This window comes from Macrotis lagotis, chromosome 2 (genome assembly GCF_037893015.1).
Source record: "Macrotis lagotis isolate mMagLag1 chromosome 2, bilby.v1.9.chrom.fasta, whole genome shotgun sequence".
Taxonomy (NCBI): domain Eukaryota; kingdom Metazoa; phylum Chordata; class Mammalia; order Peramelemorphia; family Peramelidae; genus Macrotis; species Macrotis lagotis.
In genome coordinates this window covers 281,633,490-281,653,153 of record NC_133659.1, presented here as the reverse complement: position 1 = coordinate 281,653,153, position 19,664 = coordinate 281,633,490, and the positions used below count along the sequence as shown (strand labels likewise).

The 19,664-nt window shown below is 36.4% G+C and overlaps 1 protein-coding gene across 7 annotated transcripts in view; it reads right to left on the bottom strand.

Annotated features, from left to right (window-relative positions):
• TAFA2 (TAFA chemokine like family member 2) overlaps positions 1 to 19,664 on the bottom strand; it is a 615,297-nt gene that overhangs the window by 426,791 nt on the left and 168,842 nt on the right. The window contains exon 1 of one of the 7 annotated variants that reach the window (XR_012476195.1): positions 888 to 16,911. The exons of the other annotated variants lie outside the window; for them this stretch is intronic. The gene's annotated coding sequence lies outside the window, so the exon portion shown is untranslated. Of the gene's footprint in view, positions 1 to 887; positions 16,912 to 19,664 lie in introns of those variants that run through there. 7 annotated transcript variants of the gene reach the window in all.

Below are 19,664 nucleotides of genomic sequence, written 5' to 3'. Positions count from 1 at the left end.
ACACAAACTAGTTGTCTCTTAATTTCTTAATTTCCTCTTCTGTAAAATGGGACTAATACCATCTACCTTACAGAGTTGTTGAGAATAGAATGAGATCTTGGTAAAATATTTAAATCACTATATAAATAGTAACTGATATATTTTGCAGAAATAGTCTTTCTCATATACAATAATGACATTTGTCTGGACTATCTGACAGGGTTGTCATGAGGGTGAAATGAGATAATGCAATTTAAAAAGTATAACTGGTCCCTATACCTGTTTTGTGAACTCACCATATAAGAGGAGGTATATTTGGTGATGGAGGAAAAATAAGTAAACAATTTATGAAACTTGGGCAATCCTCCAGATATCAAATGCTGTCTTCCAGGTGCTCTCTAAAGATTTTGGGTTGCACTGTCCAGCAGCTGATCCCCGCCATCTCATTGTTGTTTTAAAGTGTTTTCGCTCTATTCACTCAGGTTTCTCCTGTGGGGAACTTCTCTGCACAGTTCCTATTTCCAACATATTTTTCCAGTTGAGACTCTTCTTTAAACTGAATGGTCTTGTGTTCAGACAACCTCTAGCCCTGCTGACAATAGATATGTGAACTCAATTACAGAGCTTACATTCATCTGAGTAGAGTTCATACCTGAAAAAGGTTGAAGAAAACCATCCACCAACTCTGCCTTCTCATACTTTATTGCAGCTGAAAGCAGTGTCATCATAGTGGAGGAAACACTGACCAAAATCACATTGCTGCCTCAAAACTTACTCCTTGCACAGGAGAGTTAGCCATGACCTCTCATTGACAAAGATGTTCTCTCAGCAGTCCTAACACGTGCTTCTCTATCCAACTTGACCCTTCCAACCCCAGTCTGGTTCTGAGGTCACATTCATGCACTTACCTCATCAGAGCCCGCAATCAGGAATAGATCTGTGATTCTCCTAACCCAGGGAGTTAGGAACCAGGTCAAAAAGGAAAAAAGGAAGGGAAAAAACCTGTCTCTAAGTATATCCAGAATGGCTCAGCTGGATTGGATGATTCCTCATACACACTTGGGAACTGGTAGGGTAGCATGGTCCTGGCTGATAGAAAGTGTCCCAAATGGCAAATGAGCAATAACTAATGACTCAGGCTCAGCTCCGACTCTGAGACAAAAGCAAGAAAACTGAGAGTTGGAAATGAAACTCTATCCTCCACTAACCCTATTGTGTTTGTGTACTGCAGCTCATATTAATGTAACACGGGGCCCTATTTTTAGACCTCTACAATTCCACAGGCATAAATCATTCTGGTGCCACAAGTCACCTTTGAGTTAGTAATACGGGTACATTTTCCCAGGATCCTGCAACAATGTGACTGAGAGAGAGTGATATTTAAAATGAAAAGTGATAACTTTAATAGAATACAATTAGCTTAAAAATAGATTCTGTGAAAGAATTTATTAAGTAACAATTAAAAAGGGGAAAGTGACAAACGAGACAATCTTAGCTTTACAATAGCTTTCACGGCTGAACTGGAGATCAGGTTCCCCCACACACACACATAACATGCTAGTGAAATGCTGGAATATAGAGTTTGGGTGCTAAATTTGCTTTTGTTTTTCCTTTTTCAATGAAATAGGCATTACTCCTCCATGAACTTGCCTGGGGATTTTCTTCCTGGGCAGAACACAGACAACCAAACAGAAACGGGCCAGTAAAAGTTTTGTTCTCCATAATAGTTCATGACTGAACAAAACAAATGCTGTTGCCATGGCAAAGTCTACCATTTGGAACAGGTATGTGACACCTGGGAGTCCAGAGCAGAGGGAACAAGAAGGTAAAAGATTAAAATGAAAATCAACATTGCTGAATGTGAAATCAGCATAAATTAATTTTCTATGCAAAACCACATTTATTATGTGTTGCAATGATTACTGAAATATATTTCACCTAGGGGAAAGCTATTTTTAATGGGGTTTCTTTTCCTGCCCATTTTTGACAGTGATGTTAATTTCATTTTTAATTTACTCAGAAGTAAATTTGTGGGGGTCACCAGAGAGATTCCTAAACCATTTTTGATCCCCAACATAAGACAATCTATATGATTAGCATCCATTAAAAATGGAGTGAATTATATTAGCAAATAAGCTCTTACATTTAGCTAAATAATGCATGCCACCCCAGAAAGGTAAATCGAGGGGGGGGGGAACAATCAATCTAGCAAAGTTCCAAATCTATCCTATGATTAGGATATATATCTGCCTCCTGATGCACCCTAGATACAGAGTTCAAACTATTTAGTGAACTTTCTGCCTATACAGTGGCTCTCCTTCCACTAAGTGCTCTGAAATAACATCCTTTAATGCTAACCTTGAAAGGCATATAATGCCAATCAATAGTCAAATGAAACTCAACCACCAAGAGTCAGAAAAGCTTAATGCTAAGAACAATGTTCCCTGACAAGACCTTTAAAGGACACCATCAAAAGGAAATATCTGGAGGCCATCTTCATTAGTAGGTCATATGAATTGCTCACAGAATTACTAACAAACTTGGTGTTTTAATGGAAAATCTGTGAAGATTCTCACTTCTATCCTCACAGCATTTCAGCTTTTCTGAGAAAATGATGATATGTCCAAAAAGAAAAAGAAATAAAGAAGAGAACAAAGAATGTTTTGAAATAGCATTACCTATTCCTACAAAACTCTGAATTCTAATTTTGTCAGGTAAGTTATTCGAGATGTAGGGGGAGGAATACTTCAAAACCTAAAAAATGACCTTTAATTCATTCTGAAAGCAATAAATTTTGCCCTCAGATCTGAGGTATGTTTAGAGACAAGTTACATCAAAAAGTACAAAAGATGGAACTCCACCTGTTCTCTAAGAACTCTCTTCTGAATCTCATTCTCATAGAATGTTATCTAGAAGAGTTTTGTTTCCCCAACACTCCCCCTGCCACCCAACATCTCTGTGAAGACAGCTGCTATATTTGCCATTCAGCAGTTTAAAAGCTCAAGTCTCTTCACTGTTGGAAAGGACAGCAATTAGAGGAGGTATAAAAGTGTGACTTTGCTTGTGTGGTTTCTATCCCCACTTCATCCTAAATATCCCCCTCATTTCTCAGGAATCATTGCCTCCTGATCACTAATATTCAGAGAGTTTCTTCTCCAGAAGGGAATCCTTCAAGGAAAAAAATACCTTTATATAACTAATGTGAAAATGTGTCTTTCATGACTTCATGTGTATAATGGATATTACTTTTCTTGCCTTCTTAAAGGGGGGGAGAGAAAGACTGGATGAGGAGACAATTGGGAACTTAAAAATAAATTTCAAAATTCAAATAAATTAATGGTTAGAAGATAGATGTTGAAAAGCTAGATAGATAGATAACAGATTTTTAAAAAGAAGATACCTTTCTTCTACCTTCTATTTACTCTTTCTATCTACATTGTCCACCTCCACTTCCAGGGTTAAGAAAATCTGATACATAGTAGGTACTTAGTCAGTGCTTGTTGACCCACTAACTGCTTTCAGGATCATCTTTTGCCACTGATTGGATTTTTTCTTCCTATTACTGTATTAATATTTTGCCATATGTCTTAGGAAAGATAAATCTCTAGATTTAGTCAAAGATATAAGACCTTAAGGTGTAAGGACTGGGGAATCAGAGAGAGAAAGAATTATATGTCCAAGTTTTGCTACATAGGAAAATCAGGTCAAGTCAACAAATGTTTTTTAAGCAACCACTATGTCCCAGACATTGTTCAAGCTCTGGGGATATGATGAAATACAAAAGAGCTCACAGTCTAATAGGGGAGTCAACATACAAACTATTAAGTACAAAAAAAAAGATGTAAATATAGGATTAACTTGGAGATAATCTCGGGGCAGGGAAGGGTACTAAGGTTAGAGAGGACCAGGAAAGGTTTATTGCAAGCAATGTTACTTCAGCTGAGACTTGGAGTAGTCAAGGAATCCAAAAGACATGGAGAAAGTTCCAAGCAAGGGAAATAATCTGTGAAAATACCCAGAGTTGGGAAATGCAGGTGTTTGAGAAGCAACAAAGAAGCCAGAATCATTGGATTACAGAGAAGGATTGTGGGGAACTGAGGGAGGGGGGGAGAGTCCATCCTAAAAGATGAAGATTGTCTAATGTATAGGTCATAATCATGGAGTTTTGGGATGAATGACCCCAGAGTTCAACCATTAATTCAGTCAATAAATTAGACATAGAATTGAACACAAAGAGAAGAGAGGGTTAGATTTCCTTTGTAAATTAGTTATTAAATAATTCCATGCTTCTCTCTAAAACAGGAATTCTTGGCCTTTTCCTATATCATTGTACTTTTGAGAAATCTGGTGATACCTCTAGAAGTCTATAGAAGCCTCTCTAGCCTTCTCAGAACAATGTTTTTAAATGCATAAATTAGAATTTATGGCATTATAAAGAAAATCAATTATATTGAAATACAATTATCAAAATATCTAATAAAACAAGTTCGTGGACCTCAAGGATTCCTGCTCTAAAACAAAGACCCATCTTTTTAATACCAACATTCTTCAGAATATTTCTCAGGGCTGTCAGTCAGAGACTGTCCCAATCCTTGGAAATTGAAATTGAGAAGTACACAAAAGGCAATGCAAAAGTGCATGGTGGGAATATGCAGGCTGCAATACATTACAAACAAGAAATTATTCAGGAAAAGTGGTGGGAAAGATGTCATCAGAGAAGTGTATGAGAATCAGAAAAAAAAATCAATGGGATAAGAATAAATACTTCTTGTACTCTCTTAGCATACATGTAATGCCAGAAATAGGGATAGTTAGGTGGCACAGTGGTTACAGTGTTAAGACTCAGAGGCAGGAAGACATCTTTTTGAGTTCAAATCTGGTCTTAGACACTTTAGCTGTGTGACCCTGGGTAAGTCACTCCATCCTATTTACTTCAGTTTCCTCATCTGTAAATTGAACTAGAGAAGGAAATGGCTAACTACTCTATTGTCTCGGCCGGAAGAAAAAAAAAACCCAAATGGGGTCAGGAAGAATTGGACAAAATTGGAAATGATTGAATAAAAAACAACAAATGCCAGGAAAACACAAAGAATGCCTCAAGCACCTTGAAAAGACCCCCTTGTAACAGATTTATGGGAAGATAAAGGAAGGAATCTCACAGGATGAGCAATCATAAATAGGTTACAATCATTTAAGGGAATATCCAAATGATAAAATCACAGATTGATGGAGTACCAGAAATACTATTAACTAAACTCAAGAAATTTCTGTAATACTAAGTCTTAAATAAATTTCCTCAAAAAGAATTACTATAAGAACTGTAATGCCCAATTGATTTCTGATGTAGTCCATACCCAAAGTTTCCTATATTACTGGGATTTCTGGAATTAACACGGTTGAAATAATACTCCACCAACCTCATTGGCACTTCTGGATGCAGTTATCAAATTTCTACAACCTATTTGAATGACTACCTTCTTCAAAGGCTCACAGATCCTAGATTAAGCACTAAAAGAGATCTCAGCAGACCTTTAATACAGTCTCCTTGTTTTTGTAGATGAGGAAACTGAGACATCAGCAAGCTAAATGATTTGCCCAAGGTCAGTAAATATCCAAACTTAGATTTTGAATCTAGGTTCTCTGATGGAAAAACTAGCTCAATTTCCACTGAATCATAGGATTAGATATAAAAGTATGGTCTCATTTATTTCTTCAGTCTTTTTCTCTCTGGATATAGCAGTCTGAGATCATAGATTTTAAGTTAATTTAACCTCCTTCCCCAGGCTTCTGTTTGATGAGTCTTGGAGAAGGTGCTGTGTTGGTCAATTTAATTTGATTTATTTTACCTTCCTTTGATTTTTTTTCCTTAATGGAACTGTGGAGTCCCCTACAAGATTTGATGAGTACATTATAATTATGCTACATAACAAATATATTATCAATATTAGAGATTTTTATTTAAGTAATCAAGGTTAATGACCTACAAGGAATAATTAGGGCCTTTATTACTCTAAAAATATAGAATCTAATGTAGATGTCACTGAAATGGTTTGAAAACAATTAATGACTAATTAGAAGTCACTTCCTGGTTTTGTCAGCTCACCACTCTATCAGACAAATCTATTTATTCAAATTCATAGCAGAAAATGTAGAATCACTATAATAACACTTTTTCTGACAAGTCACTCACGTGGCCAAAACATTTTACCAAACCTCAAAATTTATTCCCACCCTTCTCATCATGTCAGAACAAAATTGAAAAATTAATCAAAATAACCCCCATCCCTCATGGTCCAACTTAATATTCTCTTCTTCCTCTAGTAAGCCTTTCCTATCTACTCCAATCTTTCTTTTATCTGCACTTCTATGACATTCTTTTCTATCATCTAGGCACTTGGTACTAGGTGTTGTTGGGTCATAATCTATTCTATGTTGATTCATTATGTGTCCCCAGAGGGATAGTAAACTGTTTTATTTAATTTTTTAAAGTTTCCAAAGCACTTTTCTTACAACCGCCCTATGAGGTGGACAATGGAGGAAGTGGTATTTTCATTTTACATATGAAGAAACTGTCACCTAGCTCATTGTCACATAGGTAGTTCCAGTAAACTGAAACACAAATTCTAGTCTCCTGATTCTGAGTTTAGAATTTATCCCTTCTATATCAAATTGCCTCCCTTATAAGCAACTTTAGAGAAAATTTTGTACTCAAGGAGGCATGGGGGGGGGGAATATTGAGTCTGAAGACTATGGCTTTAAAACTTGGCTCTGGAGATGAGCAGAACCAGAAGAGATGAACAGAACAAGAAGAACATTGTACATCCTAACAGCTACATGGGGGTGATGATCAACCTTAATGAACTTGCTCATTTCATCAGTGCAACAATCAAGGACAATTTTAGGGTATCTGCAATAGAGAATACTATCTATATCCAAAGAAAGAATTGTGGGGTTTAGACAAAGACCAAAGACTATCTTTAATTTAATTTTTTTTCTTTTTTAGGGTTTTGCAAGGCAGTGGGGTTAAGTGGCTTGTCCAAGGTCACACAGCTAGGTAATTATTAAGTGTCTGAGGCCAGATTTGAACTCAGATACTCCTGACTCCAAGGCTGGTGCTCTATCCATTGTGCCACTTAGCCACCCCCCAATTTAATTTTTTTAAAGAAGGGTATCTTGGGGGGGAGGGAAGCAAGATTGGGGGGAAATTTTAAAATTCAAAAAACAATAAAAAATATGAGAGGATTGGAAGTAAAAAAAAGGTTTGGCTCTGATACTAGCTATATGACCAAGTATCATTTAATCTTACTGGCTGTCAATTTCCTTATCAATAAAATAGGAATGATTTTAACAATATTTGTATTACCTATCTCAGAGGGATATTATGAGGAAAGCACAAGTAAAACTTGAAGTACCAAAGAAATAAGAATTATTATTCTATTTCTTTTGGCTACTACACAGGACTGAGAACATAGGAAGTATTTAACAAATATATATTGAACTGAATAGCTGGAAAAATATTTGAAAGCTTCAAATTCAATATTAATGTCATGGAAACATAATTTCAAATCCATTTCTCTAAACTCTTCCTAGTTCTTGATCCCTATCTCCAGTGACCTAAAGGCATTACTACCACAATGCACAATAGACATTTTAAAACTCATCAGAGCTCCTGATCTTTCTCTCAAATTCAAAACCTTGGCACTATCTTGATTCTCCCCATTCACTCACCTTTCATGTAGAAACAGTTACCATATCCAACCCATCATGCTATCTGTACATTATTTCTCATGCTCACTTCCCACCCCAATCAAAGATAGCCCACATCACCATCAACCTAAACCAATAGCTTCTAAACAAATTCAGCCCTTTTCCAATCCATTTCTTGCCAATCACATTCTAGTCATAGCAATCCGCACTTCTTTGCTCAAGAATTTTCAGTGTCTCCCTACTTCCTACCAATAAAATTTAAAGCTCTTAGCTGCATTTTTAAGACCTTCAGCAGTCTAATTTTCTTACCTCTCCAATCTTATGAACTATTACTTTCTTCCATAGACTACGCCCCAGGAAAACCATTTGTGCTCAAAGACACTACCATATGTGCTCCCTACATTCCAACCCCCTACCTTTGCCAACAAGTCTAGAATCACTTCTTCCTAACTTTATAAATTTGTAAACTTCCTACTCATCATTTATAACTAAATCTAATAATCATTCTTACAGGATCTTCCTCAGTTGCAAATACTCTTCTCACATGTTATTGTATCTCTCTTGAGGCTTCATTGGGTATTATTTTATATTGTAAGCATTTCTGTGTATATTTCATTTTCATTTTCGATGGTATGCACCAAAAGAATAGAGAATCCCATATTTTCTAAATTAAAAACCTTCATTGTCTAGTACAGAGCTCTACAAAACCTAGGGACTTAATAAATGTGTTTAATTAAATTGAACTAAATTGGGTTTAATTGAATTATATAAACCTCATGAAGGCTAAGTAGGTGGCACAGTGGATAATAGAAACTGGGCTTGGAGTCAGGACCACTCATTTTGCTGAATTCAAATCTGACTTTAGACACTAGTTGTGTGATCCTTGGCAAGTCACTTACCCCTATTTGCCTCAGTTTCACCATCTGTAACATAAGCTGGGGAAGGAAATGGTAAACTACTACAGTATTTCTGCCAAGAAAAGTCTAGATGGGGTCACAGAATAACTCAAAAGCAACAACAAACCTAATAAAGTGCAATGTGTAATGGATGGAGAGCTGGACTTTGAATCAGGAAAACAAGAATTCGGTACCCATTTCTGACAGATCCTAAGTTACTGTGTCACATGGAGCAAATTACTTAAACTCTCAGTCCCTCTCTTCTCATCCACCCCACAACAAGACAACTGTCTAAGAGTCTTAAGTTGCAGGAGCAACTTCTGTACTAGGAGGTCTTTACACCAACGAACATCAGTGTTCCAGAACAAATCCCTAGTGTTATACTCTTTACCATCGCCATTTCCTGAATTTCTCTCTCAAGTGATCACTCCCAGCTGGTTCAGAAGGCTATGTTATTTCAAAATGACCTGATATCTTTAAATGCAATCTCCTCTTTATCACAACTCATTGCACGGGGATCAGTATGATTTTTATCACTTTGTAAATATGGTTTCAGAGCAAGCTCTGCAGCTTTTCAATCTTTGCCTGTCATTGTTGAAGGAGGTTATTGTTGCTGAGCAGCAGGGGAAGAGGCAAGGCTGAACTATAGTGGAATGGCTCAGAGGGTGCCCAATTTTTCAATAAGAGTAGGTGCACTGGAGGCTGCCTCAGGCCAAACAGAGACTACTGGAAGGGAAACAGAGGGGCTGTCAACAGATCCTGACAAGATAGGTTCAGGGACCAAGAACAGCAGGCATACGGAAGATTCAGGAACAGTGTGAATCAGAAAGCTAAATTGATATTTCCAGGATACCCAAGTCTTAGGAATAAATACTATCCCCTGCTTACTGGTACATCTCTTCATCTTGGGCAACTGGGATACCCCAACAATGACAAAGTCCAGAAATCATTGTTAGAATAACTGTAGTTATTGATAAAAAAAATTGTGAATCCTAGAGACTCTGAGGCATTTTATATATTTAATGAAAAAAATCATTCCAATTTCTCCTTCTAGAAAAAATATTAAAATTACAAAGACTAATGATTCTTTCTAAGAAAGGATTAATAAAGTATCTCACCTTAGAATTATTTATCCATGCCCCCTTTAGTCCTTTGCTACACACAGAAACCCAAAACTTACTAGGCAAAAGAAAATACAAGACTCTTCTCTTTGTTTACTTATTCAGAATTTCCATGAGTCTTAAGTCATTTCTATTCTATTTATTTCCCCTTTCAAATAATTGTGAGATTTTTCTCCTGGGGGTCACATTTGCAGCAGAGAAATAATATGAACCTGAGTTTGGTACTGGGAAAGGGAACAGCATTGCTTCTATTCCATGCCCCACTTACTTGTCTCGTGTACCAGAAAATCCTATTCCTGTTACAGTATGAGGATCTGATGAATAAATAATGGAGTAAGGTCACTTGTGTTGAAATCTCAGTTTCCCTGTACTGTAGGCAATACACTAATACCTAATAACTAATTGATCCTCATCATATCACTAAACATCTTTGAGATTTATTTAAAAACTCCTAATGTAATGATGTTTGTCCTTAATTATTGAAGAAGACCATGACATCAGGGAGATGATGGCATGACATGAATTGGATTTGAGTTAGGGGGTCCCGTGCTAAGTCACCACTTTCTCCTCCAAAGCCATCTGGATCCAGTGGTCAGATATAGATCAAGACAACTGGAGATGGTGAGGCAATCAGGCTTAAGTGATTTGCACAGGATCACATGGCTGATAAGTGTTAAATGCTTACTCCTAGAGACTGTTTGGGATCACAAGATCTCAATCAATTATATGGGTAACTCTCTCTTTCTCTTTCCCTAAATACATGTGTGTGTGTGTGTGTGTGTGTGTGTGTGTTTATACACACATATAATGAAAGGACTAACCTATTCTGGGATGAAGTCCATTCCATTTTCTAAAAATCCTAGTTAATGTATAATTGCAGATGTACTTGGTTTTATGAAAACTATTATTCAGGTTATAACACAGGAAGAAGAATTCAAGACTCCTATTGCCTCTAGGATCAAACATAAACTTTCCTGTTTAGCTTTGAAAACCCTCCACAATGTAGCCTAACCTTATCTTTCTAGCCTCCAACAAGCACTAAAATATTTAAATGAGTTTATAACATCATCAAATCTAGAATTCCTTCCAATGATCAAGTATGATTTTAATAATAATCTTGTTAATGCCTACCTATGAATTACTTTCCTCCAAATCCTCCCAAAAGTTTATCCCAATGAATTCACTCAACATGTTGAAGGGCTTCCTTGTTTTCTTACAAAAGAGGGTACCAGTGAAGTAGTCTGTCCTACCTGACATCCCTTGCTCTCAATACATCTCTTGCTTCTCTATATAATACAATTCTGTAATAGCATTTATTATTTTTCTTGATTTGTTGGTTATATATTGCAGTCTTCATATACCTACAGTGCAACTTTCCACTGCTCTTTGTGTTATACTCTTGTTTAGGCCTTTGGAGGTAGTGATTCATTCACATCCCACTGCCATCCAGAAATGCTGATAAAAATGTTTGAATTAAAAAGATAGAAAGTTTGGGATCATTAAAAATTCCTTTATCCTGAAGAGATGAAGAAAAAAGGTAAAAACATTACTTGTACAAAAATATTTATAGCAGCCTTGTTTGTGGTGGCTAAGAATTGGAAATCAAGTAAATGTCCTTCAATTGGGGAATGGCTTAGCAAACTGTGGTATATGTATGTCATGGAACACTATTGTTCTATTAGAAACTAGGAGGGACAGGGTTTCAGGGAAGCCTTGAAGGATTTTCATGAATTGATGCTGAGTGAGATGGGCAGAACCAGAAAAACACTGTACACCCTAACAGCAACATTGGGGTGATGTTCAACCCTGAAAGACTCGCTCATTCCCTCAGTGCAACAATTGGGAGCAATTTTGGGCTGTCTGCAAAGGAGAGTGCCATCTATATGCAGTTAAGGAGCTGTGGAGTTTGAACAAAGTTCAAGGCCTATTCCCTTTAATTTAGAAAAAAACAGATATCTTATTGTCTGATCTTGTTACCTCTTAGAATTCTTGTCTCTTCTCTAAGGATATGATTTCTCTCTCATCACACCCAATTTGGATCAAGGTACAACATGGAAACAAAGTAAAGACTGACAGATTGCTTTCGGGGGGGGGGGGAAGTAAGATGGGGAGGGGAATTGTAAAACTCAAATAATATCTTTAATAAAAATTAATTTAAAAAATTCCTTGCAAATTTCTCTGAAACTAACCAAACTCCTTTTCTTCCTCCTTTTCAGCTACTTCAATTCAGATTCTTGTCCATATGTGTATTCTGTCCCAGATATAGATACCATGGAACAAAGTCTCTAGGATGTTCATTCAGATGCATATCAAAAAATCTGGGAAGTATATATTCTTTACTTATTTGTAGTTTCCTTTGTGGATGAATAGGCAAGATTCTTTTCAGAGATTTCCTTTTTTTTTTATTAAAACGGTCTTTTATTTACTACATCTTTGCAAAGAAAGACCACCTCTCTCATGGAGAGAGGGGTCCTTTTGAGAGATTTCTACTAAGATATTTCAGTGTCTTGAGACTTAATACAACCAACACCGAATCTAAAGGACTTTGTCATTCATGGGAATCCTTCCTTGACCTGTACTCTGTTCTGGAAGTCCTCCATCAGAGTGGTGAATACTTTTAGCCAGCATACAGCTCCCTGGTTTATGCATTTCCTGATGTTATCATCAGAAGGTGAAGAGGGTTATTTCTGTTGTCTCAGCTCCCGAGGAACCTTGAATAAGCTTGATGTATGGACAGGAGACATTTTGTGGTAAAAAGAAACTATAAGGCAACAAATTGTTCTACTGAGACAAATGCTTGTTCTTAATTGACCAGTGACAAACCCAATGAGATTTTATATTTTCAGCTTCTTTCTGTCAATTTTTGAGATGAGAAATATGTCATCTATTGTACATAATCCTTTTCCTCTACTAATATCCTCATTGTGGAATGCCCCCAATTCATGGATGTTCCTCAAAGATTCCTCAAAGATAGATGAAGTAGTTACATAGGTCTATAGTGTCAACATTTTCTTAGTCTTTTTTTCATCATTAAGATTTTCTTTTCCAATGTCTTAGCTATCTTTCACTCCTTTAGATGCTTTGTAAATCAGTCCCTCAATGCCTTCAAAACTGCATTGTGTCTAGCATATACCTACTCTAAATACTTGATCCAATCTGACTGCTATCTTTGTTCTCTTTAGAACCATTTATATACTTACCTATTTATTTAGATTTCTATCCAGCTTCATTATACATTATTCCCTTTCTTGTATTCCACAATCCAACCAAATCCCCCTTCTGCTATTCCTCAAGAAAAGCACTATTTTTTCAGCCTTTGTGCTGACCATGCTACATATTCCCACATCTACCATTTAGAATTCCTTACTTCCCTCTAGACTCAGCAGAAGCACCACTTTCTATATGAATGAGTAAATTAATGTATTAATTTAAAAAAAGAATTGGATTAAATGCTTGCAATGTGCAAAACACGGTGCTAAGTATTGGGGATACAGCTAGAAAAACTAGACAGTCCCTGATCTCAAGGTAGTTGTATTCTCTTAAAGGGAGACAATACATGGGAGGTTTCGGCTACAAGTCATAGGGAAGGACACAATACAATTGCAAAGTAGATGGTAAAGTCTCTTCTTCAATGTCATTTCCAATGATAAAACCATATCTATTTTCAATGTTGAAGCACATGAAAACGTCTGTCATGAATACTTCCCATGATACCAACTGCTAATGTTCTCCCACTCTACCTTATTCTGTATTCTATAAGTATATGTGTATGTATATATATATATATATATATATATATATATATGTTGTGAGTGTGTGTATGTGTGTGTGTGTGTATGTGTGTGCGTGTGTGCTTGTCACTGCCACCATAAGAGTTTAAATTCTCTGTTGTGGGCTTGAGCTAGTTCAGTCAATCTAATAATTCAAACTTGGATTGGAAAACAATGAAACATTTCTGGACCATCAAATTCAATTAAAAAATTAAAGTATCTATATAAGATTAAAAGGATATAATTTGCCATGAATAAGCAGTTTCCTTACATTTCTTTTTCACAAGGGCAGCAACATTGCATCAGAATGACATCCCACAAAGAAGTGGGAGTTCAGCCAAACCTTAGAATACCAGTTCCCCATAGACTGGACTCCTGCCTCAGCTGACAAGGAAGCCATGCCAATGGTTCAAGACCCAGTCCTAAAATCAACCAAATCCCAAAGACAGCCTCCCTGTCCTTTTAAGGGGAAACACACCTATAGGGAAAAAGTTACCTTACAGCACCTCTTAATATTGTTTAATTCTTTGTATTTGTATTCCCAGAACCTAGGACAATGCATGGTACATAGAAGGGACATAATAAATATTTGATGGTGATAAAGTGATAGTCCTAAAATCTCAGATCCCAATCATCAGTTGTTAACCCCAATCCCCTACATAAAAACATAGGATAGTCACAAATAAGTCGCTTCTTTCAATAACAAGCCCTTTTTTCCACTTTTAAAAGTAACTCACCTTTTTATGAAACTTAAACATTTGAATTTTGGAAACTTAATATGTGTCTTTATCTCTTCCCTTTAGAAGATATCGACTTAAATGAAGGGGAGAGTAATGAATTAGAGAATGTTGTTGTGTGTAACAGACCCAGTTGAACTAGCAAAGACTTCATACAAAGAGTAATGAATAAGTGATAAATGTATCAACAAATAGCAAAAAAGTTCACAGAATATAATCTTGTTAATTTTTTTGAAATTAGAGATATACTCAGTTAATTTCTTATAAAAATTATTCACCTTGGGGCAGCTAGGTGGCACAGTGGATAGAGCACAGGCCCTGGAGTCAGGAGTACCTGAGTTCAAATCCGGTCTCAGACACTTAATAATTACCTAGCTGTGTGGCCTTGGGCAAGCCACTTAACCCCATTGCCTTACAAAAACTAAAAAAATTACTCACCTTAAACAATTGTTTCGATTACTAGATGTTCTGTTATACATTTATAGGATCTTAGATGCAAAGCAAAAGTGGATTTTAACAAGTTATCTAGCAACTAAGACCAAAAAAAGTACTCAACTGATGCCCTCATATTTACTATTTTCTTCAAAAATGGAATTGAGAGGGGCAGCTAGGTGGTACAGTGGATAAAGCACCAACCCTGGAGTCAGGAGGACCTGAGTTCAAATTTGACCTCAGACACTTAATAATTACCTAGGTGTGTGGCCTTGGGCAAGTCACTTAACCCCATTACCTTGCCAAAAAAATTGGAATTGGGGAGACACAGCAGATATACAGAGGCAGAGAGAAAGTCAGGAAGAAAGAGACAGAGGCAAAGGGAGACAGAGAGAGAGAAGCAAAGATTTAGAAATAGAGAAATAGAGTCAGAGACAAAAAGAGAGATTTAGAGAGAAATAGAAATAAAGTCAGAAAGAGACAGAGACTGGACTGAAATATAACAGTGGAAAGACAAAGACAGACCTATGTTTATGCAGTAGGAAGATTGAATGGTTCCCGGTTACAATTTAAGGAGAACATAAAATTTAACTGATTTAAATCATACCCATCTCTCCCCTTGAGCCCACCAAGCCTCTTTCTCCAAATAAATAAGTAATCCCCCCAAATCTGCCATACATTTGTAGGAGGTACTTCATTCTCTAACATTTTTGCAAATGAATCATCTGCCACAGTCTGACATCTCTAATACAGTTGCAGATACATACTATATTTTCCCTAGGCAGCCAAGAAACAGCCTGTTCCTTATAATACTTAATCCTTTGCCTCTGAAGTATCCCTGGCTTAGCAGGAGACGAAAACATTTCTCAAATTATGTGCCTGATTATTGGCAGTGCCAACTTCCTCCTTTGTTTTAAAAAAATGTCATTAGATTTAGTTATTTTGAATATCTCTATGAAGTCGAACTGGATTCACTTCTTGCCTATTTTAAGAGGAAAAAATATATATTTTGCAAGTTAAAAAACTGAAAGAGTAACATTAAATGTAGTAACAGCCTACTAACAACAACTTGGTACTTTCTAGCTGTATGATCACTTCACTTCTGTTTGACTCAGTTTCCTCAATTGCAAAATGGGGCTAAAAATAACACCTACCTATTATGGTTCTGAATAATAATGTACATGACCTGGAGATAGTTGTTATTATCCCAACTGGTATTTCTGTCTCTGATCTATGACCTCTTTTACATTCTTCATGCCTCTTCCAGAACAATCTTACAGGATCCTAGGGTACTACCCTAGATAGAGTGCTGAACTGGAAGTCAAAAAAACCTAAGTTCAAATACTATCAGATACCTAACTCATCTATATGACTCTGGGTAAGTCTTTAGTCCTTATACCACTTTTAACCTCTATTTCCTTTTTGACAAAATGAACATAAGAGCAAGTACCTCAAAATTTTTTACAAATTTAAAAGTCCTATAGAAATACTAGTTATAATTGTTCCTAATGGAATGTGGAGAACAGCAGAAAGAGTGCTAAACTAGCTCTGGAGTCTTGGTTTCAAATCCCACATTTAATGCTTACTGTATGACGTTGCTTCAGCCTATGTTCCCTGGGCCTCAGTTTCCTCATCCCAAAAAAAGCAGCACATGGTTATATGACCCCTGGAATCTATTTCAGTCCTATATCTAGAATCCTATAAAATCAAAAGTATATGCCCTTTTAGTGGTTTCCCATTGCCTAAAGAAAAAAGTGGAAACTCCAGATTCTGTCTTTCAAGGATTTCTATGATCTGATTCTAATCCCCTTATTCCACCTTAACTCATATTCCGTTTTCCTTCCAGTATTTAATATTTAAATCCAAATGAATTATTCTCAGTCCTCACTCTTTCCTGCCCTCTTCTATCTCCATCTTTTTTTTTAAAAAAAGTTTTCTTTTATTTCTTTCAGTTACATGGAAAAATAGTTTGCAATATTCATTCTTTTGCATGCTTTTGAGAACCATATTTTTACCACCCTATCTTCCCTTCCGCCTCCCCATAGCAATGAACAATGTGATATCCTATCTCCAGTTTGCCACTCACCTAAAATGGGCTCCACCACCCTCATCTGTGATTCTATTTAGTCCCAACTCATTGCACTGGTAAAGGAAGTTTCCACCTCACTTCCTCCTCAGTTTCCTATATCACTAAAATCAGAAGTTCACTCATTCCTGCAGCTCAAGATCAAAATTAGGATTTTTTTTCCTGAACTTAAGAAATAAAGCAAATATTAGAATAGGAAAAAAAAGAATGATTGCACATGAAATTGCAATATGATTAGGTAGAATTTTCCATCCTTTTAAATATTTAATAAAATGATCATGTAACTTCTTTTTTTTCTTTTCTTTCCTCCCCTCCCCGCCTCCAAAACACAAATGTATGAATGTATGTATACATATATATACAACATATAAGTTTAAAATGTGTAAAATCAGTCATCCAAATTAAATTAGTAAAAAAATTATTTTACTGAATTAGAAAAAGTCATTACAAAATTCATTTGCAAAAACAAAAGGTCAGAAATATCAAAGAAACTAATAAAAATGTAAAGGAAGGAGTTTTAGCTCTACCAGATCTTAATATATATTATAGGGCAGCAAACCTCAAGCTATCTAGTACTGATTAACAAATAGAAAAGTAGGGACAGCCAGGTGGTGCAGTGGAAAGACATTGACACTGTAGTCAGGAGGAACTGGGTTCAAGTGTGGCCTCAGACACTTAATAATTACATAGTTGACCTTGGGCAAGTCACCTAACCCCACTCACTACCTTGCAATAAACACCAAAAAAGAAAAAAGAAATAGAAAAGTAAATAAGGGGAACAGAGTAGGCATACAATTCACAGCAGCAAATGAAGATAGTAGCCCTATTTGATAAGAGTAAAAAGTTAAGTTTTGAGGATAAAAATTCAAAATTAATTACCTAGTCATGTGGCCTTAGGCAAGCCACTTAACCCCATTGCCTTGCAAAATCTAAAAAAAAAAAAAGAATTCAAAATTAGGATTTCAAAACTTAGAATTCCATTACTCTGTTCTTTGCTTGGATCAAAGACAGAACTAAACTATTATATTATATCTCTGTACTGTTCTAGATATCAAAATGTGCCTCTCACTTTACATCCTCTCACTAGACTACAGAGACCTGATTTGTTTCCATTTAAAGAGACAATTAAAAACTCATATTTACTTGAGATTGATTCTGAAAGCAGCTTAGCAGCTTTATGACACAGGAAATAAAGAATAGAAACATCTGACACTAGCTAGATTAAGCAAGCAAAATCCATTTCAAAACAATCCCATCATATCCACAGCCTGAGGCCATAGTTGAGCTACTCATTCAAAGGTTTCCACTATCTCTGGTTCCATTCTCTAGGTGGCCCAGATAATATGGGAGCATTACAGCACTCATAGTCATTTTTAGCCTTCAGGGGTGCAACAAACAGGAACAAGTCAATTAATCATCAATAAACATTTATTAAATACCAACTCTGTACAGGTTCCAGAGTACTAATACTCTGCTAAGAACTGGGGATTCAAAAAGAAGCAAAGAATAGCCCCTGCTTTCAAGGAACTTACAATCTAATTGGGGAGATAACGTAAAATATGTAAAGGTACACAAATGTAAGCATACATATATACACATATACATATAATCATGCATACATCTATACACACACAAGATGTAGCAAAAATATGAAATAGGCAAAGATTGTATTTGATAAAGCCAAAACCGGGGTAAGGTTTTGTCCTAGGATAAGAGTTTTCTCTTAGGATTTTTGTCCTAGGATAAGAAATTTAGAAAGCACTGAAAGGATTATTCTTGGGGGTGTTCCTTTCCCACCTGAAAGGCAGTGATGATACTTTCTCCCCAAGCTTCAGTCAGTCAACATTAAGCATTTATTACATGTCACACAATGATTAACTAAGGACACAAAAAAGGGCAAAAAAACACTTACCCATCAAAATTAAAGGAGCTTACATCCTAATGGAGGAAACAACATGCAAATAACCACACATATACATGATATTTACAGAGTGATTAGAAGGTTATTTCATAGAGGAAAGGCACCAGAAAAGGATGGAAGGGAAAGAGGGAACTGGGAAATACCAGATGATGGGATTTGAACTGAGTCTTGAAGGATGCCAAGAAGCAGAGGTGAGGGAACAATCAGAGAAATGACATCGAGTCAAGAAATGAAGTCCTGTGGTAAAATCAGGAATAAGGTCAGTATTGTTAGATCCTCTAGAGTATCAGGAGCAAAGTGCAAAAAGACTATTCTTCAGTATCTTAGAAGCCTCAGTTACACTAAGACTCCACTACCATCCTCATTGTTCACTCCAGTCATTTGTCTCAAATAGATAAAACTGTTGGTTACCCTCTGGCCTTTGGTGCCTTCTTACACTGGCTGCTCCCAGGTAACCCCACTGCCTAGGATATGGTAAGCCAGGCTCACCATCAGTCACTCTTTGTGCTCTTTGAAGCAGAAAGTCCGATGAACAGAAAATAAAAAGTTGGCACTACTTTCTTGGTGCCTTCCTCATTCCTTTTTATCCATAGCCTATTCATACATTAAAATCTAGCAAAGACATCTATTTCCATGAAACTTTCTTTATGTCAATGACTAATAGAGAACTCCAAAAAAAAGTAAGGGCTTGATAAATGTGCTTAATTGAATTGAATTAAAATGTATTTAACTGAATTATGCAAACCATAGTAAAGGGCAGATAGATAGGGCAGGGGATGCAGAGTGCTGGGTCTGGACTGAGGAAGATTCATCTTTCTGAGTTCAAATTTGACTTCAGATACTTACTAGCTGTATGACCCTGAGCAAGTCACTTATTCCTATTTGCCTCGGTTTTCTCATCTGTAAAATGAACTGGAGACTGAAATAGGAAACCAATCCAATATCTTTGTCAAGAAAACCCCAAAGGGTGCAATATATAGAAGACCAGCCCTGGAGTCAGGAGGACCTGAGTTCA